Consider the following 27,060-nt stretch of genomic DNA (forward strand, 5'->3'; position numbering starts at 1 on the left):
AGAGGGTCATGATGACCCTAGATCGCTCACCTGAGTAATATGAGCTACATGTCTCAAATGTCAAAGATTTTCTGATGTACAATCAAGTAACCCCTGGGGCGGGGCCAATTTTATCACGGGGATCATGATTTGAACAAAGTTTGTAGAAGTCTATGGCAATGTTACATATCAAATATCTAAGACCTAAGCCTTCTGGTTTATTTTTAGCAAATTTATGAAGGTTTCCCTATGTACAATCAAGTAACCCCTGGGGCTGGGTCAATTTGACCCTGGGGGGGTCAAGATTTGAACAAATTTTGTAGAGGTCCACTAGGCAATGCTACATGTCAAATATCAAAGCTCTAGGCCTTCTGGTTTATTTTTAGAAAATTTTGAAGATTTTTCTATGTACAATGAAGTAACCCAATGGGGCAGGGTCAATTTGACCCCGGGGGTCATGATTTGTAGAAGTCTACTAGTCAATGCTACATGTCAAATATCTAAGCTCTAGGCCTTCTGGTTAATTTTTAGAAAATTTTTGAAGATTTTCCTATGTAAAATCAAGTGACCCCTGGGGCTGGGTCAAATTAAATCCCAGGGGTCATGATTTGAACAAATTTTGTAGAGGTCCACTAGGCAATGCTACATGTCAAATATCTAAGCTCTAGGCCTTCTGGTTTATCTTTAAAGATTTTCCTATGTAAAATCAAGTGACCCCTGGGGCTGGGTCAATTTTGACCCGGTGGTCATGATTTGAACAAATTTTATAGAGAATCACCAGGCAATGCTACATGTGAAATATCTAAGCTCTAGGCCTTCTGGTTTATTTTTTTTTTTTTTAATTTGAAGATTTTCCTATAGAAATCTATGTAAAATCAAGTGACCCCTGGGGCGGGGTCAATTTTGACCCTGGGGTCATGGTTTGAACAATTTCAGTAGAGGTCCACTAGGCAATGCTACATGCGAAATATCTAAGCTCTAGGCCTTCTGGTTTATCTTAAAAGATTTTCCTATGTAAAATCAAGTGACCCCTGGGGCTGGGTCAATTTTGACCAAGGTGGTCATGATTTGAACAAATTTTATAGAGAATCACCAGGCAATGCTACATGTGAAATATCTAAGCTCTAGGCCTTCTGGTTTATTCTTTTTTTTTAAATTTGAAGATTTTCCTATAGAAATCTATGTAAAATCAAGTGACCCCTGGGGCGGGGTCAATTTTGTCCCTGGGGTCATGGTTTGAACAATTTTAGTAGAGGTCCATTAGGCAATGCTACATGTGAAATATCTAAGCTCTAGGCCTTCTGATTTATTTTTAGAAAAATTTTGAAGATTTTCCTATGTAAAATCAAGTGACCCCTGGGGTGGGGTCAATTTTGACCAAGGGGGTCATGATTTGAACAAATCTTATAGAGGTTCGCCAGGCAATGCTACATGTAAAACATCTAAGCTCTAGGCCTTCGGGTTTATTTTTTTTTTTAAATTGAAGACTTTCCTATAGAAATCTATGTAAAATCAAGTGACCCCTGGGGCGGGGTCAATTTTGACCCTGGGGTCATGATTTGAACAACTTTAGTAGAGGTTCACTAGGCAATGCTACATGTCAAATATCTTAGCTCTAGGGCTTCTGGTTTTTGAGAAGATTTTTTAAGATTTTCCAATGTAAAATCAAGTAACCCCTAGAGCGGGGTCAATTTTGAACCCGGGGTCATGATTTGAACAAACTTGGTAGAGGTCCACAGGCAATGCTTCACACCAAATATCTAAGCTCTAGGGCTTCTGGTTTTTGAGAAGAAGATTTTTTAATTTTTCCTTTCGGTTGCTATGGCAACCAGAGTCTGCATGGAATTCAATTCTTTGAACAATTTTTGTAGAACTTCACCCAAGGAACATTCCTGTGAAGTTTGGATGAAACTGGCCTAGCAGTTTATGAGCAGATGTTGTTTAAAGTAAAAGTTTACAGACGCCGTACGCCGGACGGTGAGTGATCAGAATAGCTCACTCTGAGCCTTTGGCTCAGGTGAGCTAAAAATGTGGATGCCACATTTTCCATTATGAACATAAAATACATTAATTTCTTGTTAAATCCCATTTTCTGATAATGACTTTATTTAATATTTTCTGGAATATTGCAGAATATAATAGAATGTTTTATTGAATCTGTTGTTTTTTATTACCTCTCCTTATGTCACTGACTAAACAGTTCACATGCAATATTAAAAGAAGTGCTTTTCTACCATATAATTACACATAACATCTATTTGGTAAGCTGTTTCACCTGTTTTTAAGATAAAAAATTAAAGCATCATTGACCTTTAACACTAAAATAGCTTTCAATTTACAGATTTACATCTATCTTCTTTTATTATTATCACATCCGCATTTCAACAGTTCTGCACCCGCATTTCAACAATTCTAGATGGTAGATTGGAAAGCTAAGTCTTTGTAAATGCAATACCAACTCCTTTTGTACATACCTTAAGATCTAAGAGATGTATAGCAGATAGAGTAAGAGCACATAATTTTGCCAAGTCATTATGGTGCTAAAGTATTTATTAATGTTTATCGGCCATAATTAATGCATCTTATACTGAAGTATTTTCATTACCTTAGTAGATTTTAAACAAGCTAGACTACAAACATCTGCATTACAGCCTTACGTTTCTAAAAAGAAATGCACACAAACAATTCTCAATATGTTTGTATGGTTGACAGTTGTTACTTTGGGTAAAAATTCTACAATTCAATTACAGCAAAAGTTATACTATTGCATTATATGCTTCTAAAGGATATTCATAGATTTTAATAAACTATCATAACAGCAGTGCTGTTTGGCCGTCTTAAAACCACTCCCTGTGCTTGTACTCAGTGTTGTTATCATCTGGTCCATTGAGAACATAGAGTTCATTCAAAATATGAGCCGTGCCATGAGAAAACCAACATAGTGGCTTTGCGACCAGCATGGATCCAGACCAGCCTGCGCATCCGCGCAGTCTGGTCAGGATCCATGCTGTTCGCTAACAGTTTCTCCAATTCCAATAGGCTTTAAAAACAGCATGGAGCCTGACCAGACTGCGCAGATGCGCAGGCTGGTCTGGATCCATGCTGGTCGCAAACCCACTATGTTGGTTTTCTCATGGCACGGCTCATATGTGTTTAATTGAGTTCCACATTTTATACATACATTGTAACATTCCAAGCCTCTTCTTATAGCTTTGAGTTTTGACAAAGAAAGCACGCTCTTTTTGTAATCATGAGAAGAAGTGTTTTAAAGGTTTTTATGTTTTTTAGCTCTAGCAGCCTCTAAAAGGGGCTTTTAGTGTCCCAAATGGAACAAACTTGGTAGAGGACCTTATAATAATATTACAAGTCAAGTTTAATGAAGATTTATAAAGTAGTTCATGAACAGAAGTCATTTAAACGCATTTCTATTTTTAGCTCTATAGTGGCCCCAAAAAGGGACCAAGAATCTCCATTTGAAGAAACTTGGGACATGACCTTATAATGATGCTACAGACTAAGTTTAATGAGATCTATCCATCAGTTCATGAAAAGAAGTTGTTTAAAGGTATTTCTATTTTTATTTCTAGTAGCCCCTTAAAGGGGCCAATCGCCCCTGTTAATATAATTAACGAGATGACTTTATTATAATGCTACAGACCATGTTTGATGAAGACCTAATGTATCTAGCAGTTCATGATTAGATTATCTTTATCCTTAGTAACTGCCTCCATTTGAACAAAATTGGGAGAAGACCTTACAATTATGCTACATACCAAGCTTCATGAAGATCCATTGAGTGATTCCTGAGAAGAAGTTGTTTAATGATATTTCTATTTTCAGCTCTAGCAGCCCTAAAAAAAGCCATGTTGGCCTGCTTGTATAAATTTTAGAGAGGATCTTATAATCATGCAGGGCATTCCTTTGGCCATTTTTGGGGCCGAATATGGGTACTATTCCCCTCCTAAAATAATGTTTTTTCCCCTTTCTCAGAAGAAAATTCCCCTGATGATAGGTTGTTTGACACAAATAGATATGAACTCTTTCTTTTAATATTATATAGTGCCTCTAAGGAAGATTACTGTTGCAATATAGTCACATCAGTTAGGAATTATTGAAAACAGTATTAATAAGTGTGAAAAGTAGTTACATATACATGGCTTAAACTTCCCCTTTTCATCTTAAAATGTCAAAAAATTCCCCTTCCTGAGGGTATGGGTACCTGTCCCCAAAAGTTGTCTAGTGCCCTGTCATGGTACAGACCAAGTTTGATGAAGATCCATCAGTGGATCATGAGAAAAAGGCATTTAAAGTCTTTCTTTTTTTAGCTCTGGTGGCCCCTAAAATGGACCAAGGTAAACTATTTAAATATATTCGATAGAAGTCCATGTCATGGTATTTATCTGAATTACAGTTGGTTGTAAAATGACTTTATTTTTACAACAGTTAATTGAGGAAAAATATATACAGCACATTATAAACTGCTCATAACAATAAAACACAATTATGTAAAATAAACAAAGACCACTGATAGCAGTATACAGAAATCCCCATATCTTTAACCTTTACCATGTTTAATTCTACTGATATCCAACTTTAATCTCCAAGAATTTACAAACTGAGAGAATTTTAAGTAAGTAACATACATTGATAAAGCTAGAGTGGATGATCCTTAAGCCACTGCTGACGTCAAGGCAGTACATATCAAGCTTTCATTTGAATGTCAACCTTTTATTATCCACTTTAATACTGATAACTCCAAAGACAACATAGTATAGCTTGCTGCAAGAGATGGTCGATTTTCTTCTCATTTGCATGCATTCTCACTTAAAATCTATATTTTATGACATTAGTCCTGTTTTTATAGAAAATACATTTCTGCTTGACAAAGACAAGGCAAGTCTTAAAAGCTTCATTGGATTTATGAAAATAAAGTTTGCCTGTATTCACTGAGGAAATTGTTTGTTTCTGTGTAATATCAATACATGTATTATAATTACTAAACCAGTCAGCTGTCAAATCTCTAGTGATATTAAATTTGAAACAAACAAAACTGTTACAATGTTCTTTTAATTTCATGTCTTTTGAAATGTTATCAATATATTCTTGCAAATTAACTTGCAGCAAGTAACGGCACACACAATATAAGCGTCTTACAATATATAAGTTGATGAAAATCCTTTGTATTTCACTAACAATTAGTACAAGAGGGCCAAGATGGCCCTAGGTCGCTCACCTGAGTAACACACCATAACAGTGTAAACATGTTTTACCTAGTGATTTCATGGAGACAAATATTCTGACCAATTTTCATTAGGACTGGACCAAAAAACGTATCCTCTTGAGTGTAAACAAGCATTTTCTTTGATTTGACCTAGTGACCTACTTTTTTACCCCACATGACCCAGATTCTAACTTGTCCAAAATTTCATGAAAACAAACATTCAAAGTTTCGGGAAAATTGGAGCAAAAAAGTGGTCTCTAGAGTATATACCAGCTTTTCCTTTGATTTGACCTAGTGACCTAGTTTTTGACCCCACGTGGCCCAGATTTGAAATCATCCAAGACTTTATGATAACAAACATTCTGACCAAGTTTTATGAAGATAGAATCAACAAGAGCTGTCTCCATAGGATGACACATGCCCCCGATGGCACTTTGATTGAATAGTTATGGCCGATGTTAGAGTTTAGGACCTTTGACCTACGGACCTGGGTCTTGCGCGCGACACGTCGTCTTACTGTTGTACACATTCATGCCCAATAATTTTAAAATCAATGCATGAATGACAAAGATATGGTCCGGACACGCCCATCAATGCACTATCATAAAAAATGACCTTTAACTTCTAAGTGTGACCTTGACCTTTGAGCTACGGACCTGGGTCTTGCGCGTGACATGTCGTCTTACTGTGGTACACATTTGTGCCAAGTTATTTGAAAATCCATCCATGGATGACAGAGATATGGACCAGACACAAATGCACTATCATGAAAAATGACCTTTAACATCTAAGTGTGACCTTGCCTTTGAGCTACGGACCTGGGTCTTGCGCGCGACATGTCGTCTTACTGTGGTACACATTCATGTCAAGTTATTTGAAAATCCATCCACGGATGACAAAGATATGGACTGGACACAAATGCACTATCATGAAAAATGACCTTTAACGTCTAAGTGTGACCTTGACCTTTGAGCTACGGCCCTGGGTCTTGCACGCGACAAGTCGTCTTAGTGTGGTACACATTCATGCCAAGTTTTTTGAAAATCCATCCATCGATGACAAAGATATGGACCGGACACGAAAATTGCGGACAGACCAACAGACGGACAGACGGTTCAAAAACTATATGCCTCCCTTCGGGGGCATAAAAATGTGCCCCCTAGGGTGTAAACAAGCTTATTCTTTTTTTTTTTTGGAACTGCTTAAACGACAGCCCGTTTATTGACAATTATTACATACTGACATATATTTTTTAACAATTTACATCAAGACACAAAAAAGCATTACAAATTACATATTTTTCTAACAGAAATAACAAAAAGGTAAATTCATATTCTTCTACTAAAGTTTATTCTTTGATTTGACCTGGTAACCTAGTTTTTGACCCCATATGATCCAGTTTCAAAACTGGCCTAGAAATCAACAAGATAGTTTTCATAGGGTCATAAATGTGGCCTCTAGTAAGTTTACAAGCTTTTCCTTTGATTTTTTTGACCCGACATGACCCAGTTTCGATCCGGGCCTAGAGATCATCAAGATAATCATTCTGTGCAAGTTTGTATCAAATCACAGCATAAATGAAACCTCTATATGGCTGAAAGGGCCAAAATAGAAAATTTTGCCCCTTTCAGGGGCAGTAACTCTAGAACATGATGGAATCTAGCTGATTTTCGAAAGGAACCAAGATCTTATTGTGACTTAAGTTGTGTGCAAGTGTGGTTAAAGTCAAATATAAAATGTCACTTCTATTGTGTTAACAAGGTCAAAATTAACAAATGTTGGCTCTTTCAAGGGTCAGTCAGGGGCCGTAACACAAATCAACCATAAATGAAGTCTCTATATGGCTGAAAAAACCAAAATAGCAAATTTTGGCCCTTTAAGGGGCCATGACTCTGGAACCCATGATGGGCCAGTTTTCGAAAGGAACCAAGATATTATGCCAATACAAGTTGTGTGCAAGTTTGATTAAAGTTGATTGCAAAATGTGGTCTCTTTCGTGTTCACAAGCCAAAATAGCAAATTCTGGCCCTTTAAGGGGCCATAACTCTAGAACCAATGATGGGATCTAGCCAGTTTTCGAAAGGAACCGGGATATTATGCCAATACAAGTTGTGTGCAAGTTTGATTAAAGCTGATTGCAAAATGTGGTCTCTATGGTGTTCACAAGCCAAAAATAGCAAATTTCGCCTTTTAAGGGGCCATAACTCTGAAATCCATGCTGGGATCTGGCCAGTTTTCAAAAGGAAGTGAGATATTATGCCAATTCAAGTTGTGTGCAAGTTTGGTTAAAATTGATTGCAAAATGTGGTCTCTATCATGTTCACAAGTAATTGTGTACAGACGACGGACGGACAACGGATGAAGGGTGATCACAAAAGCTCACCTTGTCACTATGTGACAGGTGAGCTAAAAATATGGACATCTACGTCTTTAATGAATCATGTTAATTTTCTAATAAGAATTTTATGCTATCAACTATTCTAAAATTCTCCTACAAGACAGTAACTGTTCCTCCTCACCATCAAAATTCTCAAATATAACACGCCATTATATTATAGAAAACAAGAGCGCCGCCAAGCGGGGCAATATATGCCCGAAGGCTTACATCAAAGGATGGGAGCAAAATTTTAAGAACTTGGCTGTTGTAGCCCCAAAGGACTGGAACAACAAAAGGAAAACTTCAAAAAATAAATCTAAGTCCACAAAAAAAATATTCAAAGTGTACAAAAAAAATCCTTATCAGGTACAGGTATGTAAAAATACACCTAAAAATTGGAGGTACCACCCTTACAGAAGCAAGCCTCTGTGGCGTACATGCTGCGTATTTGCTGTGTATATGCCGCTAACACAGTAGTACGCCAGAGGAGTACATTTTACATACACCGCATGCCACGTACATGCCGCGTACTATTTCGGAGAGTACACAGCATGTACGCAGGAGGTCACTAGTACACTTCAAGCACGCAGCACAGACTCTGAAAATTTAAGGAGTACACTGCATGTATGCAGGAGGGACTTGTACAAGAAAATAGTACACTGCAAGTACACCGCAGATACTTTGAAATTTGTGCATTACACTTCATATACGCGGGAAAGACTTGTACAATTTCTTTTGGCTTTCATTTTTTTTTTTTTTTTTTTTTTTTTTTTTTTTTATAAGTTAAAGTCTGAAGTAAACTACATATACGCGGTAGGGACTTGTTCATTTTCTTTTGGTGTTTATACTTTGAATTTTTTTAGGTAAAAGTCTGAAGTACACTTCATGCAGGAAGGATTTGTACATTTTTTTTTTTTTTTTTTTTTTTTGGAAGCAAGAACTTAATTTCCGAGTAACTTTTATCTTAATAGCATAGAATAGTTCAGATTACCGGTATTCTGAACAATGAAAATTTGCCAAACTATTTGCAATGTTCATTTGTGAAGATTACATCTTAGTGATTTCTGAGCTGCATCTTGCATGCGGTGTAAAAATATATTCTTTTTCATTTTGAATTAATCCTGGAGCTTTCTAACTTGGATAATTGAAAAGCCTTATTTGAACTTCGTTGCATTACATTTTGTAATACATGAAATAATTACCAAGATAATGCCTCAACAGCGCCGGAATGAGAAGAATTAATAGCTCTCACTGTTATTTGAATACTCTTAAGCAAAACACCATTCTGTTAACTCATTAAGGCCTCACCAAATTAAAAAGTTGTTCATCGGATTTGCCGCTCGTATATTTTCAGAACGTTTTTGGCTAATTGCACTCGCCCCATTGGAAAAAATCAATCCAAAATTTTTTGGTGCGCTACTTTTTACGGACGTAAAAGTGTATAAATGCTTATATAATTCCAGTCCTAGATTGTTCTCAGATGGATTTTAATCAAAATAAATACATACTATGCACACATCGTCTATAATAAATCATAACACTTATATTTTAATAGCTGCATTAAAGTTGTTTCCCCTTAATGCAGTTACGCCATTTTCTTCAAATGTTTACCAAATTACATGCTACAAAATTTGATTTATTTCATTGAAAAGTGGATGAAGAAAAGCTTAGTAATTTATTTGATAACATCAATCTACATTATTTTGGTAAGGGTAAATACTTATTGATGCATGTCACTTATCATTTTTCTGGTTTTTTTTCTGTCCAAATGATCAGCATTTGCATACAAAAGCTGGTGGGGTAAGGAATTTACATTATCACAGCATGTATGCAGCAGGAGTACACAGCATGTACGCCGCAGGACTCGGGCCAGGAGTACACAGCATGTACGCCGCAGGGGTAGCACACCGCAGGCTCATTTGCATGTGAAAAGTGTATGTGCCGCGTATATGCTGCGTACTATTTCCCGCATACTAAATTCCTCCAGCGTACATCCTGTGTACTATGTAGTCCACAGCATGTACGCAGCAAGTAGTACGCGGCAGAGTTCATTTGCATGTCAAAAGTGTACTACAAACGTACTATCGGTGTATGTATAACCGGGTCCATTTTCTCGGGGGAAATAAGCTACTATTAAACAAGTGGTAGAGTTATAATATTCTTTTATTCCATTCTAAATAATAATGTTATATCACTTTTCAATAATTCCAATTTATCAATTCATAGTACATAATAATTTATTATTCTCAAAGTTTCCAAAGTATTTCCTGCCTAAAATATTAAAATATCAATTTTGACTAATTTTGACTTTCCGGTGCCTAAAACAAAAACCTAAATCCAACTGACTTCTTCTTTCAACTTTCCCTCCAAACTCTGCAACCTATTCATTCACGCCCACTTCATACTTCAACCAATCACATCACACATGCATCATACTTGAGCCAATCATATCACACATGCATACATTAAAACCTGACCAGTACTTATCTACTCCAGTGGCTTATTACTTTCTGATACTAATTAACACTTACTAATTAAATTATTATCATATCAAATTCTGTCTGGAATATCTTTTGAAGTAGTAGACCAAATCAAATGCACATATGTTTAGCTATAATTATTTCTAGATAAGTAATAAACTGTAGAAAGGTAAGGGCACTCTGATAAAATAATGACTTAATGTTATTTCAATGATAGTCATAATAAAATATATCTAAAATATAGAACTGGTCACATTTTCTCCCTCTCTCACTGAATTTGCTCCTGCAAATTTGTTAATATTAAATAATATTTGAACAATAACTTTCAACATTACAGAAAGAAACAATAAAATTTATCATGTTGAAATTTAAGATATATGCAAAAGAAACTATTATACTACACACAGATGTTATAGATCAAATATGATGATCACAGTTCAATAATACGACGGCAATTAAATTGTGATAAAATAAAATGTTCAACTTGAAATCATATCTTTCATTATTTTAGGTATCTTCAGCAATTTAAAGTTGTTTTATACAATAAAATTTCAGCTGAAAATATGTTTTCACTGTTTTACACAATTAAATATCTGTGCCACATTTCTTGGTCATTTTTCCAGTTCTGCACTGTCCTTGTACTTGTCACTGCTCACTGTTCATGAATAGACATGTATGTACAATATCACACATTTTTATTTAAATCCACTTTTTGTAGGATGTGATCAATGTTTCAAAGTCTAGACTCAAAAATGCCATTTTACAACATTCTCTTTATCAAAAGATATTAACATTTTACAATCTGCATATTGTAAGTAACTTATGCTGACATTCTGAGTCAATCACTGTGACTAACATTACAATTAAAACATTTGACTATTTACAAGAAGAATAAGTACTAAAAGTTTGACTTTTCAAACTCATACAAATTAATAAATATAGCAATCCCCAATATTAAAGTGTTCTCTTCCAAAACGAAACAAAGAGGTATCTATACTGGAAAATCACTAGATTTACAATAATCTGGATAATGTAGAATCATGAATCAGTGTACTGCTGAAATCACTCCTTGTAACCTGGTTCTTATACTCCAAATAACTTCTACTCATTGTCTCTTTACCCCTTTACTTATCCCCAAGCATACATCTACAAATCTCCCTTTTAGATATAATGTTTATGATAGCACATACAAAATATTGCTTTAAACAGCTATCCCCTTTCATTTCTCAATATGTATAGGTACCTATTTCTCATATTTTCTTATAAACCTTCCTTTGGTTTCTCAAAATTTGTAGCCTATAACAATATCTTGGGTATCACACAATGCTTACACTAAAAAGGAAAACAAAGCTGAAAATAACAAGAAAGGTCATAGTTTAATTTAGATATGCCTGTATAGTAAGTTCCAAACAAAAATAGCCAAATGAAAAAAAATATGTACATATAATTTTGAATTTAGTCATACATGACACACAAAATTCTTTACAACCAACTTAAATCATTTAACGCAATGCCTTAATTAGTAATCGCAGTGATCAGGGTATCAACACAATCTCAACTTAGAACCCAAATGTTACTTTCTCTTCTCTGACTCAATAATGCTATATATCTTATTTACACTGAATTTCATATAATTCTTTATCTACAGGCAAATTTATCGCTTTACTCAATATGGCGCTGCGCACTTTACAGAAATGTATACTTGATTGGAATTCTTTCTGAATCTCCGGCAAGTCTCGTCATAGCGCCACAATGTCCTTGTTTCCTTTACCCTGATCTGTTAACCATCTGCCTTGTAAGGCTTGCCTGTAGATTCTGTCAAGTCCAGTACCATGTTGGCATCATTCTGGTTGTGTGATCTGCGTCATAGTATCTGGGAAATTTTTCTTGTCTGTCTTCATCTCTCAGTTTGCAGTCCACTACATATGACCCCTAATGCCTTGGATGTTTGTTGGTTCAGTGCAGGATTGAAGTAGGTTTCAATCTGTTTGAATGGACGACACTTGATAGCTTGTGTGTTTCTATTGATTGAGATATTTTGGGTTTTAACGCCGTTTTCAACGTATTTCAGTCATACGGCGGCATTAACCTAACATGTTCCTGGATTCTGTACCAGTACAAACCTGTTCTCGCAGTACTGCAACTTCCCCACATGAATCAGAGGTGAAGGACTAATGATTTCAGACACATGTCGTTTTCAAATATTTCCGGAACATGCGCCCCGCCGAGGATCGAACTCGCGACCGCGATCCGTGAACGACGCTCTTACCTACTGAGCTAAGCGGGCGGGCCTTGTGTGTTTCTAAGTTTCTAAGTCTATAGTTGACTTCACTGAGTTTTTCAGCTATGTAGAATGGTCCGGTCCAACGCTGCGTCAATTTTGGTGATAATCCTGGCTCTGTCCTAGGATTATACAGCCACACATTGTCACGGACATTGAAGTTGGGAGTTTTAGCCTTCTTGTCGTAGTATTTCTTGTACTTCTCTTGTGCTTTCAGAGTATTTTCTCTCACCAGCTCTCTGCACACTGTCTGATTCTCTATGATGCGTCTAAGGTGTTGCTCATGTGTTGTACCTGCAGTGGTCGTTGGTATGAGGGCTGTGTCCAGAGGTAGTCTGCATTCTCTCCCAAACATTATGTAGTATGGTGAGTAGCCTGTGGAATCAACTGCCGGACTAACTCTGTAACTCATCATGATGCTGGGTAGAAGCTGAGCCCAATTTGTCTGTTTCTTGTTGCAATACACCCTGAGCTTTTGCAGAATCACGGAGTTCATCCTTTCAGCAGATGAATTTGTTGCAGGATGGTAACTACTGGTGTTGATTTTGCTGATTTTGAAAATACTGCATAATTCTTTCATCAGCTTGGACATAAAGTTGGCTCCTCTGTCTGTCAAAATTGAAGTTGGACAGCCGTATCGACATATGATTTCATCATACAACTTCCAGGCAACAGTTTTGGCTTCCATGTCTGCTAAGGGAAATGCTTCACACCACTTGGAAAAAGAATCGACAATAAGGAGTACATATTTGTAGCCTTCATCTGTCTTCGGCAGAGGTCCTAAAATATCCATATGAAGTCTGGACAAAACATCCCCTACTGGCAATGGCTGTAACTGTGCTCTTCGCTGATGGATGTAGCACTTGGACATCTGACATGGTTCACAGGACTGGCAACCTGAATACAGCTTGATGTCTCTGTACATGGACGGTCAGAAGAATTTGGTCCTTATCGCCTCATATGACTTCTCAATGCCATAGTGTCCACCTGTCAATGCATCATGGTATTGTTTCAATACTGTATCCCTGTATTTGTGTGGTACAGCTAACTGCTTCTTGACGTCTATCCATCTGTGTCCTTTTGATCTGGGCTGATACAAATGATAGAGAATGCCGTCATCAATCTCGTAAAACTGCGCCTCAGCCACAAGCCTACGAGCGGCTTCCCTATCATCCGGTACCTTCCCATTTTCTTTGTACTCAAATAATGGTACAAAATCCTTGTCTGCCATCTGATCTATCCGGAGTTGTTCCATGGTTAAATTGCTAATCTCTTTCATGAACTCAGTTGGATTTATATGATTGTAAGCATCTACAGCATTTATCATTTCAGACAATCTGTTTTTGTCACACTTAGTTGTTACTGAGTTAATATCAGCTACCTTTGGTTCCGCGTATTCAAGTGTATATTCCATCACAACTGGACAGTCAGTATCTACAGAGCAAACCTGTGGGTTAATGAGTATATTGTCTGCATCTTTATCACTGCTTTCAGAAATAGGTTCATGTTCATAATTCCTGCGCGACAAAGCATCCGTATTTGAGTGAAGCTTACCTGCCTTATAAACAACCTCATATTGATAGCCCTGCAAGTATACTGCCCACCTGCCTAACCTACCACTGGCTTTATTGTCCCTTAAAGATTTTAGTGCAATGTGATCTGTAACAACTGTGAACTTGCAGTCTGCTAGATAAGTATGATAGTGCCTGATACCTTCAACTAGAGCTAACCCTTCTAAATCAGATATACCCCAGTTTTTCTCTGCTGGGCGTAAAGATCTACCCCCATATGAAACTACATGCTCGCGTCCCTGTTCATCTTTCTGACCTAAGACAAAGGAAATTGCAATCCTGCTAGCATCTGTATACAGGATAAAATCTTTACTAAAATCTGGAAAGACTAGTATAGGGGCACTGGTTAACCTTTGTTTCAGCGTATCAAAAGCATCCTGGCATTCAGATGACCAAACAAATTTTGCATCTTTCTTAAGCAGATCATTTAAAGGTCTAGCAATTTTTGCAAAATCTTTTATGAACCTTCTGTAGTAATTAACCAATCCGCAGAAGGAGCGTACAGTGGTCTGATCTGTGGGGACAGGAAAATTTGTGACTGCGGTCATCTTATCTTTATCAACCCCAATACCTTGTCTGGTGAAACAATGACCAAGAAATTTGACCTCCTTTGCCGCAAAGGTACATTTACTTGGTTTCAGACGTAAATTGGCTTGTCTGAATCTATTGAATACTTCTGACAAATGCTCAAGATGTTCGTCAAAGTTTTGACTGAAAATTAAGCAGTCATCAATATACACAAGAGCGTATTTGTAATTTATACCTCTAAGTACCTCGTGCATAACTGTGCTAAAGGCCGAACTACTGTTAATTAACCCAAAAGGTAATCTGTTGAATTCCCAGACTCCTTGATGAGAAACAAAACCTGTGCGGTCTTTAGTGGCTGGATCTAAGGAAATTTGAAAGAATCCTTGGGCCATATCCAATACCGTATATAAGGAAGACTTAGATTCACCTAAAGCATCTATTACATCTTGAAAATGTGTAATAGGAAAGTGTAATGGTTTTGTGAGCTTGTTGACGGCCCTGTAATCGACCGCAAATCTGTATTCCCCAGAACTTTTCTTAACCAACACAATGGGACTTTGCCATGGGGTACATGAAGGACTTATAATGCCATGCTTTTCCATGTCTTCAGTCTGACGCTCAATTTCCTTTTTCTGCTCAGGCGTCATTCTATACGGACGTTTCCTAACAGGAGGGGCATCCCCAGTGTCAATTGTATGAGGAAATAACTTAGTATGACCTAGTTCAGCAGTGCACGTTGCAAAAACATCTCTGTTTTTACCTAGAAAAACTAGCAATTTGTGCTTTTGTTCCTCAGTCAAATCAGAATTTGTCAGATCTATGCCTATGGACCTTGCTATTTCAATATACTCGGCATCAGATTTGTCACATTGAACATTCATTTCATTCTCATGTTTATGTTCTAAATTATCATCAGTGTTCATGATGTCACAATGACTGAGTTTCTCTACCCTAGCTACTGGTTCATTTTGCCTCAAGTATACCCATTCATTAGTCGAGTTCATAACTTGTATGAAAGTTGTGTTATTTTGCACATTTGACACTTATCTTGCCCAGATGACTTGATTCTTACTTGGCAAGCTTCTTATTGGCTGAATAACAGATAAACCATTTTGACTTTGACCTTTGACCTTCACCTTAGTAATGCTCACTGACTTAGGTGGAACACTGATTCTGTTTACAAGACGGGCCAGACTTGACTTATGTTTAGAGGAAAACATCTTGACTACTATGAGACCTTCTTGTATTTTCAAAATATCTTCACCAAAATCAACCCAAGCTTTCTGATCCTTAAGAAAATCTCTTCCTAGTATGATTGGCTGATTCAGCTTTTTGAAAACATAAAATGTTTGAGTCAAGGTAAGTCTACAGATAGTCATAGGAACAGTTACTTTTCCCATAATTTGCATTGATGTACCATCTACTGATTCTGCACTCTTTATGTCAGACTTCATCAAACTATAATTTTTGTAAAGGCCACTTCTTTTAAACATTTCATATGTCAAACAGCATATAGAAGCACCACTATCAACCATAGCTGATGTTGAAAAATTCCCCAATCTAATATCTATCAGATTTTTCTCTTCCCCAATTTTGTATGCCTTTCCAGTACTATTTTCAGCATTACTGTTACTTTTTCCCTTAGTATTCCCATCCCCAAAATTTTGTGGGACAGGCGCGAGTCCCTATCTATTAAAGACAGAATGAGTCCTAGCAATATGACCAATTTGATTGCATTTGTAACATCTGGCATTTTTGAACCTACACCTTAAAGACAAATGACCACACCTACCACAATGTCTGCACTTCTGGTTTTCTAGCTTCTCTCGCCCATGAAATCTTCTTCTGCACTGCGGACCCTGATTATCCCTCCTATATGGCTGTCTGATATCCCTGGACCTATTCGCTTGCACATTATCATCTGCCTGGTCACTGTCACTTAATGTTTTGTCCTCATTTTCTGAACTTTCTGCCATCTTAGCACTTTTCAGCAACTCATCCAATGTTCTAACTTCCCTCAGAACCACAAACTTTCGTATGTCTATTCGCAAACCATGAATGACCTTGTCTAATATGTCATCCTCACTTTTTCTGAGATCACGTCCCAGACTAGTCACTGATTCAACATAATCCTGCACTGTTCTACTCCCTTGCTTTGAATTTACATATTTTGTATACAGACTTGTTCTACTGTCCACATTGGCATATCTGCTGGTAAAGGCCTGTTTTAACTTTTCAAAGTCATTTTTCACTTCAGCTGTTAAGTTCATGTACCATGTTTCAGCACCCTTTGGCAATGCTAAACACATCTGAATACATTTTTGTTCATTATTCTACAAATTAGCATTTGCTACAAGTTTGAATTTTTCTAAAAAGAATTTCGCGTTTTCTCCATTTTCAAATTTTGGTGCATTTATCGAGTCCATTTTCACGTTTCTTCCTTGCGGCATTTTTCAATTAACCAGTTTTATGTCTTGTCACAAGTAATATAATTCCATTTTTTTGCATCTCACTCTGAATTTCCACAATTTTAAATTTTCTACCCTTTTGATTCTCACACCATTATATAACCGGGTCCATTTTCTCGGGAAATTAGCTACTATTAAACAAGTGGTAGAGTTATAATATTCTTTTATTCCATTCTAAATAATAATGTTATATCACTTTTCAATAATTCCAATTTATCAATTCATAGTACATAATAATTTATTATTCTCAAAGTTTCCAAAGTATTTCCTGCCTAAAATATTAAAATATCAATTTTGACTAATTTTGACTTTCCGGTGCCTAAAACAAAAACCTAAATCCAACTGACTTCTTCTTTCAACTTTCCCTCCAAACTCTGCAACCTATTCATTCACGCCCACTTCATACTTCAACCAATCACATCACACATGCATCATACTTGAGCCAATCATATCACACATGCATACATTAAAACCTGACCAGTACTTATCTACTCCAGTGGCTTATTACTTTCTGATACTAATTAACAGTTACTAATTAAATTATTACCATATCAGATTCTGTCTGGAATATCTTTTGAAGTAGTAGACCAAATCAAATGCACATATGTTTAGCTATAATTATTTCTAGATAAGTAATAAACTGTAGAAAGGTAAGGGCACTCTGATAAAATAATGACTTAATGTTATTTTAATGATAGTGGTCTCGGTTTTTCCCTTCGTCCAATAATAAAAAAGTTTCAAAATAAGCTATTTATAGTAACATAAAAGGGAAGTAATTAAAAAAAAAATATTGTAAGTACAAAAAAGAGATCTGCCAAAATAAAACAAGAGCACTGCAATGCAGAGCAATATACACAAAGCAAAGTCATATATGACCTTTGACCCTTAAGTGTGACCTTGACCTTGAAGCGAGTCATCCGGAACATGCGCTCTGCACATCGTTACAATGTGGTGAACATTTCTGCCAAGTTTCTTTGAAATCCTTCCAGCAGTTCAAGAGTTACAGAGTGGACACGAAACAATCTGATATGACTTTTGACCCCTAAGTGTGACCTTGACCTTGAAGCAAGTCATCCGGAACATGTGCTCTGCATGTCGTCTTAGTGTGGTGAACATTTGTGTCAAGTTTCTTTGAAATCCTTGAAGGGGTTCAAGAGTTACAGAGCGGACACAAAACAAACTGATATGACCTTTGACTCCTAAGCGTTACCTTGACCTTAAAGCGAGACATCCAAAACATGCGCTCTGCACATCATCTTGGTGTGGTGAACATTTGTGTCAAGTTTCCTTGAAATCCTTCAAGGGGTTCAAGAGTTACAGAGCGGACATGAAACTGCTAACGGACAGACGGACACCAGCATCATAACATAATACGTCCCTTTGGGCGTATAATAAAGGATCCTTAAACTTTCTTAATAATAAATGTATCATGTCTCATTAAAATCCATAGTGAACATGTCTTTAGTTGAAATTCATTTTAAACAAGAAGGCCATAAAGGCCAAGTATGCTCACTTTACCCAGTTTTCACCCCAGTCTCCAATTTCCAATCTGACTTAGATTTCATTAAGAAAAACATTCTAACCAGTTTTCATGTAGATGAGGTCGAAAATGAGGCCACTGGAGTGTTATCATGGTCTTCTAAGATTTAATCTAGTGACCTAGTTTTAAATCCAACCTGACACAGTTTCAAAACTGACTTAGAATCCATAAGAACAAATATTTGAAAAAGTTTCATGAAGATCATGTTGCAAATGAGGCCTCTAGAGTGTTAGAAAGGTTTTACTATCATTTGACCTGGTGACCTCGATTTTTAACCTCGACAACCAGTATCAAGCTCATCCAAGATTTTAACATTGCAAACATTCTTACCAAATTTCATCAACATTTGACCAACTTGTGACCTCCTATAACAGTAATACTGTTGACCACTGACACAGAGTAACTGCAATAATAGCTCAACTTTAGAACTTTGCGGCCAGGTGAGCTAAAAATCGGTTTTAAAAAAGTCTCCTATGATCTGACATGTAATATAATTAACTATAAAACCTTGACATCTTGTTTTCAGAGATGATTACTCATCCAAACATATGACATAAACAAGCCATCTGTTACATGACTGGTGAGTCTGTTTGCAGTATGTTGCACTGTTATACATCATCATAACATTTTACAGCCTCATCAAGGGGTCTACAAAAGCTGAAATTTATTCCAGATTTTTTACTTTTTCATAGATTCTTTTTAGACTAAATTTTTGTAAATTTGTACTGTATTTGTTGGCATGACATTTTCATGACATCTTTTGACACTGCCTCAATGGTAGTGTATGTCGACCTCATTATCAGAGAAATAAGAAAACTGTTATATATATCTATTTAGAAATGGTAGGCCTTAAGGCAGAAAAGTTATAATAGGAGTTTCAATTAAGATCAATGATACTAAAAGAATGAAAATTAACAAGATATCAAAATTATTTTGCAGATTATTTTATCAAGGTTTCCATGCTATGCCTAGTAAAATGGAAGGGAATGTAATGTCAAAACATTATATTAAATGGAGGATTAATACACATGGTAATTACATAATACTGCTTAGTAAACAACATCTAGAAATGAACATATTAAAGAACAAAACCGTAATATCAGATCCAAGAAACAATTAGAATTTATTTCCGTTAGAAAATTATACAAACAGATATTACAAATGACCTCATGATTAATTAAAGCGATTAACATCACCAGTTACCTATTGGCATAAATATGAGAAGTTATTTATATTATGTTCTTGTTCATTATAATTCCAAGCAACATTTGAAGAATAGGACTTATATCAAAATTATGACTATTCATATGTCTTGAGATGTTCTGATTAGTTTTAAAAGTCCCCAGCAATTAATGGTAGACAGTTTTAAAAGTCCCTGGCAATTACTGGTAGACAGTTTTAAAAGTCCCCAGCAATTACTGGGAGATAGTTTTAAAAGTCCCCCGACAATTACTGGTAGACAGTTTTAAAAGTCCCCAGCAATTTCTGGTTGACAGTTTTAAAAGTCCCCGTCAATTACTGGTAGACAGTTTTAACAGTCCCCGCCAATTACTGGTTGACAGTTTTAAAAGTCCCCGTCAATTACTGGTAGACAGTTTTAACAGTCCCCGCCAATTACTGGTAGACAGTTTTAAAAGTCCCCGTCAATTACTGGTAGACCATTTTAAAAATCCCCGCCAATTACTGGTAGACAGTTTTAACAGTCCCCGACAATTACTGGTATACAGTTTTAAAAGTCCCCGGCAATTACTGGTAGACAGTTTTAACATACCCCGACAATTACTGGTAGACAGTTTTAAAAGTCCCCGGCAATAACTGGTATACAGTTTTAAAAGTCTCTGGCAACTGCTGGTAGACAGTTTTAAAAGTCCCCAGCAATTACTGGTAGACAGTTTTAAAAGTCCCCAGCAATAACTGGTGAACAGTTTAAAAGTCCCCAGTCATTATTGGTAGACAGTTTTAAAAGTCCCCAATATGTATTTAAGATCAATTAAATTCTATCACTCAAATTGATAGGCTGTGATCTTCCAAGACTGACAACTGTTTTAAGACAGTCACCCTTGATTCTCTTGTTTTTGAGTAATCTGACATCATTTACGTGTGCAGAACCCCCCTCATATACTTCACTTATATGCAATCAAGATCATACTGTCATTGTCTAACAGCTTTCAAACTGATTTCCTGATGCACATTAACTCAGCAATACAGGCAATATTGTAAGTGAAAATTGAGACAAGATGACATTTGCTGAAATTGCAGGAAGCAATTACATTTGGTTTACAAAGGAGGCATATATTTGAACCTTTCTGCTTTAACTATCATGGTGGAAGTATAAATTGTATCTTCTCATAACTAATCAAAAATTGCCAAACAACCTATGCCTGGGCAGTGCAATAGCCTTCCTTATAATTCTTCAAACAGTCAAGCTAAAAATGTGTCACATGATGGCAGATTCGATAGTTTTGTTGTTCAGTAGACAATTATCCTAAACTCTTACAAAGTATCTTGCTTAAATATGCTTGACTTTTGTAACAGTAAGATCAGTCTGATTTTTAGTGTATTTGACTGAAAATATTCTTGTACTGAAGATGAACCCTTAATTTTTCTTTTCATTAATCATTAAAAACAAACAAGAGTGCCAGAATGTCACAATATATGCCCTTCACAGCAAATTTCTTTACATTAGCACCTGTATTTGCAAATGGAATTTTAATTTTCTAGTTGTTTACAATGTTTTTTTTTTTAGAAAGTATTGTAATTCTTTTATTTTTCTAAGTCCACAAAAAAAAAATCATTACCAGGTTAAGATACCTTAAAATACACCCAAAATTTGAAAGTAACATCAATGTTGTACCACAGAAAAGTGGTCTTGGTTTTTCCCTACGGTCAATTATAAAAAAATTACAATGTAAGTTATTTATAGTAACAACTAAGGGAAGTTAATCTTTAAAGAGAACCCCCCCCCCCCCCCCCACAAAAAAAAAATAATTACAAGTCCACACAAAAATCCTTACCAGGTAGAGATAGCTCAAAATACACCTCAGAATTGGATGTAACATGCATGTTGTACTACAGAAAAGTGGTCTCGATTTTTCCTACGACTTGTAATGAAAAAGTTAGAATATAATCTATTTATAGTAACAGCAAAGGGAAGTAATTCAAAAGAAGGGACCAGTGCATGACACTCCGTCTCAAGATGGTGTACAATTGTGCCAAGTTACATCAAAATCCCTCCATGCATGAAGTAGAAATGCACCGGACAAGTCATTCTTGTAACTGACCTTTGGCCTGTAAGTGTGACCTTGACCTTAGACCCAGGGACCTGGTCCCTGCGCATGACACTCCGTCTCATGATGGTGAAGAACTGTGCCAAGTTGTATCAAAATCCCTCAATGCATGAAGAAGAAATGCTCCGGACAAAGTTTTCATTCTTGTATCTTTGACCTCTAAGTGTGACCTTGACCTTACCCCTAGGGACCTGGTTCTTGCGCATGACACTCCGTCTCATGATGGTGAACAATTGTGCCAAGCTACATCAAAGTCCTTTCATGCATGAAGAAGATATGCTTCGGACAAAGTTTTCATTATTGTATCCTTTGACCTCTAAGTGTGACCTTGACCTTAGACCTAGGGACCTGGTTCTTGCGCATGACACTCCCTCTCATTATGGTGAACAACTGTGCCAAGCTACATCAAAATCCTTCCATGCATGAAGAAGATATGCTCCGGACAAAGTCATTCTTGAATTTTTCATTCTTGTATCCTTTGGCCTCTAAGTGTGACCTTGACCTTAGACCTAGGGACCTGGTTTTTGCGCATGACACTCCGTCTCATGATGATGAACAATTGTGCCAACTTTCATCAAAATCCTTCCATGCATGAAGAAGATATGCTCCGGACAAAGTCATTCTTGAATTTGACCTTTGACCTCTAAGTGTGACCTTGACCTTTGACCTAGGGACCTGGTTCTTGTGCATGACACTCCGTCTCATGATGGTGAACAACTGCCAAGTTTCATCAAAATCCCTCCATGCATGTAGAAGATATGCTCCGGACAAGGTCTGTGGACGCCGCCCGCCCGCCCGCCCATCCGCCTGCCAGGGGCGTTCCCATAATACGCCCCGTTTTTCAAACAGGCGTATAAAAAAGAGTGCTGTAGGGAGAGTTTGTTGATTCTATGATAGAATATAGAAAGCCACTTGTTTAGTGTTTAAACTAGTGAAACTATTGGTAAAGTCCGTAAGTGGTAATTTTGATGTAATGGATTTACTTTTGAAATTCATCCCGACTTATCTGCATTATCTACTAATACATGTTAATATTTCTATTATATATTTAACTAAATTATAGCATATAATACTTTCACAGGAAATGAATTTCTACAAGAACACTTCAATGTCTACTACTGATTGATCAACCTTTTCAATAACAAGGTGTTATACATTATTATAAAGAAGTCTGGGCATGATAATAGGAACTTTTCAAATTTTCAAAATGTCTTTATTTAGAATTTATTGTGATGGGGTATTTTTCATTTTAAATTTTCAGCAAAATCTTTTAAAAATTAAATTTTGACTTTACTTTTTATTCTAATATGCTTGTTTCTGTTAAAACACGCTTACGCTAAAATGACGTCACGTTAAGGGGACGCATACTTTGAAATTAGAAAAAAGTGGGTGGGGTATTATAAAATTTACCTGCAAAAAAGTACAAGGTTTTGGTAAATGAAATGAATACTGTTTCAACTGTTATAAGTACACAAAGGATTGAGTCACTAAAATAAAAATGTGAAAAACTGAAACAAGAAATTTATTGTTGAATTACATAAGACTTCTTGTGTACATTCAAAGTCAACAATTAAGACTTTTTGGTGCGAAAATAATAGTGCTTCACTTTGTCCAAACATTTATCAATGTCCTACAGATTCTAATTTAAAGAAAGAATGTGAAATTAGTTCACTGTCTAGCTTTTCATTTGGCATATGTGAGCTAAAACACATTATTTAGTTTGTTTACAAAGTAGTGCATAAGAAAAGATACGGTGGTCAAGGAATGCCACATTACAACACTAAAAGAGTATATTCCCCTTAATACATTAAACATTTATCATTACAGAAGTGTAGTGGCTTACAATAAAGGCCTAGAAATGTTGCCATTATTAATTTTTAACTTGGTATTCATGAACTGCAATGCACTTAAATATCAAAACACATTCAACAAACTTTTGAAAATGTACTGTCTTAAAAATCCCTAAAATAAGGTATGAAATTTGGTTGAGAGGTCCAATCAATGTGTATATGTGCAAAAGCAACATTCTAATCTTGTTCACAAAAGTTACTAATACACAGCAGGAATGTCAATGATCAAAACTGGACGAATATACAGTTATCCTCATTTTAATGTCATTTATAATTTGTCCTTGAATTCTCCACCATACTTTTCATAACTCTGTTTGCACGAGTTGCACGAGAATGCTGTCATTCACGTAAAAAAATGGGGTCAAATAAGTTGTAAATGTAATATCATGTAAACGTAGTTAATGGATTATGCAGTTCAAGATAAACTTTATCTCATAACGTAACGAACATGTATAATGTTGTAACAACAACTTTACTTACACTGATTTAAGTAGCAGTCGGTTTATAAGTGACTTTATTGATTCATTTTGTGTTTTGTTATTGTTGTCAAAAGTATAACGGAAGTGCCTCACAACTGAAGCGGAAACCAGTTTGATGCGCAAAGTAGTCCACTGTAGGTAATATTTTTTGACAAATGTCCACAGAAATTAATAATTTTCTAATATTAAAGATGAATATCTGAATAGGATTCATTATTTGATAAGAAATTATAATCATCGACATGTTTTTTTTAAAAATCGTACACGTGCTGACACCTAAGTTGTCTCCTGTTGTTTATTAGAGTTACCTTTCGTCCGGCGCAGTAATACATTTGCAGTGAATCGCCGAGAAGTCGTGGGAAAATTAAAAACCATGTAAACAAACTAAAATTAACCACCTTTTCAAGATGAATTTCAAGTGATCGACATTATGCATTTAACCCGCCTGACCTGTGTAGCATCTTAGATATCTGTTCTAAGGTATTCATTGTGTAGAATGTCATGTTATGCCCTTGCAATGCTAATCCCCCTCTGATTTTTTTGTTTACATTTTTTATCAATGAGAAATATGGCGTCCATCCCGAGGTGAACTGACGTGGCGTTAAATTTTTACATCTTTAAGCAAACCTGGTGTGTTAGAAAGAAAATCTCATCCCTTCAACATTATTTGGAACACTGTTATTGTAAAAAACCTGTTTTTTCCTTATACAAAAGCTTAATATTTTGTGTTGAATGTACTTTCACAAACACCTCTGTTTTCCTATTACATTCATAGTACCACATCCTTATCCACTAAATACTGAATATTACAGGTGTCCATCAGTATTATATCAGTTTAGGAATATGTTTTTTATTTTCCCACCATCGATTTCTTGAATATGCACCCCTTCTGCATTGCTGTATGAACTGTGAATGTAGCAATATGCGTCCCCTTAACATGCGATGACGTCAATTTTTTGTTGCGACCAAGGAAGAGCCCTACTATATTTTATCTACTGTTTTAGATTAAGGGCATATTAGAATCGAAATCATGTACAGCAAAATCGTGTTTTACCTAAATTAATACACTCAAAATCGGTTATACGTCGCTAGAATAATTCCGCGGACGTACAACCTCTTTACATGTATTAATAACGTTAAAACACGGTTTTTCTATACATTATTTTCTTAAATGGTCTGAGCTTTCTAGACATCTAAGTAATAGCATTAAAGCAACATTTCCATGCAAAAAAAATGTAAAATTTCATATTTTTTCAAACTGTCATTTTGTCCAAAATTTTACAATGGGAAATATATATTTTTGGCCATAAAATTAATTAAAGATATTAAAAAAATTCTAAAAGACCCTACTAACACCCTTACAGACATTTAATATATCAAATAAACCTGCAATTCACAAAAAAGCTTGTTACAGATTAGGTGGATTAAACTGTATAGGTATTGTACTATTTATTTGAACTGTCAAAACATGTTCCCGGCTTTCATTATATTCTGTTCACGCCTATATAAGATTAACATGAAAGCCAGAAACATGTTCTGACAGTTCAAATAAATAGTACAAAATGTCTGTATTCAAAGTAAAATAATATGTTTTATGGTATACTGACAAAATCCCAACTAGAGAACAACTATATAATAGCTGACCTGATGTAACACCTTCAAAATGGTAAAAATCAGCAATCCCCCTTACAGTTGTTGCCTCTGTTTCTGACATGTATACAGGTGTCTTTGACAGTCATTACTGGTTGTGACTTCTTAGTGTTTCCATGGCTACAGCTGAAGAGCAAAACAAAAAGAACAAAAATTTATAATTTACAGTATACCAACTGCAAACAGAAATGAGAATGTGCAGAATAATGCATTTTAATTGAAAGAAGCAATACACTTTATCAATACTGATGTAAATTTACACCTGCTGGAATTCTGACATTTTCTATATTTTACCAGGTGAAACAGGGAAGGTAAGGAGGCAAAGAAGAGTGGGTGAGGGAGGGGGAAGGAGAGCGGGTACGAGTGGGGGTGGGGGGGGAGTGGAGAAAACATCTAGGATTCTAGGGGCATTTACCAATAATTACAACAGTTCTGGGATCTTGGGCATAAAACATGATGGTTTTGGCTAAAGTTGCTGTTTCAAAGGAAGGTAAGTCCATGAATTTAAAACTCTAAATGAATGGGTCACTTTTTTGCACATCAAGGTTTCATATGCATATTCTAGATTAAATTATCGATAAATCCATAGTCAACCCTGCCTACTCGCCTGTCAAACTTCAGCCAATCGTAGCATTAATATCTAACAGTGTCAATCAATAATATTGTAAGCCGCCGCCATTTTGAAAATTTTCAATCGGCGTGTAAAAAGCTGATAAACTTAACGAGAGCATGATTTTATGCAACAATTGTATATCATTCTTTCATTTTATTGAAGATTACTTCAAAAATTATTTCAATTACCATAATTACGGTCAATTTCTGTAAATGAACGGCTCGGGTAATGTGGATAAAAAATGATTTCGCGGACGTCAGAACTGCCATACAAAATATTGTAAAAAGATCGCCATTAACTACGAGTTTGGTATTATTTTCGAAAAAAATAATAAATAAATAAATTAAATGTATAAATCTGAACAAGTTGGTGCAAAAATCGCGCATTATAAAAGTACGAGAATCGAAACATTAATGAAAATTTTCACGCCGTTTTGATCGTGCACCTGTTAAATTTACGAATTTCGGATAAAAATTTAAAGGCGACTTTTTCATAGCTAAGTTTATACTTTATTTAGAAATTCATGAAAATGATAATGCAAGAATCAATTTCCTTAAATAATTACTGTTTATAAGTTACAGCTAGACCCACAGAAAGTTGATATATATAGGCAAGAAACTGAATGCTATGCCGATGCTTCTTAAATTTCTCAACTTCTCCCTAAATTTTGTGGAGGGAGAAGTCACTTCTCCCTAAAATTTTGACCTAGGCTGATCCCTGGGCATCCTTGAAATTT

General features: G+C 35.9%; 1 protein-coding gene across 4 annotated transcripts in view; it reads right to left on the reverse strand.

The window, feature by feature from the left end:
* Positions 1 to 27,060, reverse strand: part of LOC123534907 (uncharacterized) — a 233,292-nt gene that overhangs the window by 181,560 nt on the left and 24,672 nt on the right. For all 4 annotated transcript variants that reach the window (XM_053524488.1, XM_053524491.1, XM_053524487.1 and 1 more), the window contains one exon: positions 25,706 to 25,837. The gene's annotated coding sequence lies outside the window, so the exon portion shown is untranslated. The remainder of the gene's footprint in view (positions 1 to 25,705; positions 25,838 to 27,060) is intronic.

Source organism: Mercenaria mercenaria, chromosome 15, assembly GCF_021730395.1.
Source record: "Mercenaria mercenaria strain notata chromosome 15, MADL_Memer_1, whole genome shotgun sequence".
Classification (NCBI taxonomy): Eukaryota; Metazoa; Mollusca; class Bivalvia; order Venerida; family Veneridae; genus Mercenaria; species Mercenaria mercenaria.